At 48.8% G+C, this 2384-nt stretch overlaps 1 pseudogene; it reads left to right on the plus strand.

Annotated features, from left to right (window-relative positions):
- The first annotated feature begins 206 nt into the window (after positions 1-206).
- Positions 207-1077, plus strand: LOC119333607 (annotated as a pseudogene).
- Positions 1078-2384: the final 1307 nt, after the last annotated feature.

Genomic DNA, 2384 nt, shown 5'->3' on the forward strand with positions numbered 1-2384 from the left:
CCCCCAGCGCTGACCATCCTTCCTTCCACCATCCAGATCCCCTGTTTCCTCGCTGTCTCGCGTCGCCGCTACCACCTCCCTCCGGCGGAGCTCATCGCCGTTCCCCACACCCTCCTCCTCTCGCCCCTCCCCTTCCCACTCCCCACAGCGACGGCCGACGGCCTCACCGCGGCGCAAAATCCCCCACCACCATGAAGCCAGCGAGGATGTCCCCGTGACGGCCGCTGGTGTCCCCGCCGCTGCCACGGGCCCTTGCCGCCGAGGCGCCCGTCTCCGTGCGGCGGCTGCGCGTGGTGCGGTGCATGGCCAAGGAGCGACGGGTGTGAATGGTGGCGAAGCAGATCCAGCGGGAGCTGGCGGACATGCTAAACCGCGACCCCGTCATGCAGCGCGCCGTCCTCCCTGAGGCTGCCCTCGGCGCCGATCGCTACCTCTCCTCCCCCACCACCATCGCCGATGTCGAGCTCTCCAACGACCTCCAGGTCACGCCTGGACTCTCCCTCGAAACGATGCGGCTGCGCTGCAATCTAGGATGCTGAGTTCCTTGTCTCTGCTCCGGTTGGTGCCTGCAGGTGTGCAAGGTGTATGTGTCCGTGTTCAGGGAAGAAGGTGGCCATGGCCGGGCTCAAGGACAAGACCAAGTACCTCCAGGTCACGCCTGAGCTCTCCAACAACCTCCAGGTCACGTCTGCTTACTTCCCATTTTGTTTATAGATCATTATGCTAGTTTCTGTCTTGTTTAATTGGTTAATTGTTCATGCTTGAAATTAATTAGCTGGAGTAGTTGGTTAGTTACACACTGGTTGGTGCATTCTAGCTCAAGTGTATACATGCATGGATGTATGTGTTTTGTAGTTGAAGGAGTTCATTCTGTGCAGCCGGAGGCGTACAAGTTCAAGATCGGTGACCGGGTTTTTCGGAGGCCCGGAGACCCACCCCTGGACCAAGTTATGGAGATACTACAGAAGCACAAGGATAAGTCTCAAGATGAAATCTAGCTAGCTGGCTACAGTATGCCTTATGCTCTCGTTGATTTATTTCTTTTGTGCTCTTTTGCAGTTCTATATTGATGAGTGAGCGATCTGGTAGCAGCTAGCTAACTGCCTCTAGATTGTAACCCTGTTATGGGATGTGTGGTTGCGCATGCGTTCTGCATTGTCAAATGTGTTCTCTGTTGTCACACATCGTATGCAATGTTGTTCGTAGTTTTTATATTTGTTGTCATGCGATGCGGTCACTGAATTGCTCAAATTTGCTGGCCAAGTACTATGTAGTGCTATTCTATGCTAGGCTACCAGGCTAGGTAACTTCTATATCAAAATCATGGATTCTAATCTTTACTATTATCTGCCATGGATCAACAATGATGCATCACAGGTAGTAGTAGTAGAGTCGGACTTGGTGCTGCATTGCCCAGTTATTAGCTCCTCGATCCGTTCCTCACAGCGTGGGGTCAGCACTTTACCTCAACTTGTCTGCATTTTCTCTCACACACTAGACTTGCTCATCCATAACACAATGGCAGTGCATGAGTGAGTCCTGTAGGTATGTATGTTTTTGGGCTGGTTGTAGATGGCTTTGTATGTTATGGTAGTGTGCTTGCTCTCCCTGCTCTGCTTTCGCTTGTAGAAAAGAAGAGCAGAGCAGGGTAAGTAAAACACACTAGCAACTCTCTAATTAGAACACCAGATGCTGTGCAACTCCCTACTAGTAGATACCAACCACATGTATCTACAGATTTACTACTAAATCCAATTACAGTACTACCCGATGTTGTGTGATTCCTTCCATTCTATGATTGATAAAGGAAGTACTTCATTAGTAAGGAGACATGCTAATCTGGTGCTGAAATTTATAAGCAACTAAATTGTGCAGAATTAAGTTTCACATTCGAATCGATGGTATGTCATGTGTGCACCATGGACAGAAATTTTAGAGCCAACAGAAAGAAATTCTACTCTTTACTGCAGAACAGTATACAACATTACTTTGTTGGTTGTCTGCTAATTGTGTGCAAACTGCTTATCAATAGCTTATCAAGCACTGCCTGACTGGCTCGCATCGCTCTGCTGTCGTAGTTGTGCCGTCAGTGCTCTTTCCTCTCTGTCTGTCTATGACAGCAGGATTCATGCACCAAACCAAGAACCTGAATCTTTTGTTAGGCTGCTAGTAAACTAGGTTGTACTCCTTCCAATTGCAAGTTGGATAGAACCTGCAATTAAGTGCACAGACATACATGGATTTTGGTTCAATTCGTATGTATGTCTGTATGTGCATGCTTACGACTTTGACGAAAACTAGTTAATTTATTGTTCTACCTTGAAGGTGACCAGTCCCTAGCTGCGTGCTTTGGTCGGTCCTGCTAATTTCAATTCCTATGATTT

Source organism: Triticum dicoccoides, chromosome 7A (assembly GCF_002162155.2).
Source record: "Triticum dicoccoides isolate Atlit2015 ecotype Zavitan chromosome 7A, WEW_v2.0, whole genome shotgun sequence".
NCBI lineage: Eukaryota > Viridiplantae > Streptophyta > Magnoliopsida > Poales > Poaceae > Triticum > Triticum dicoccoides.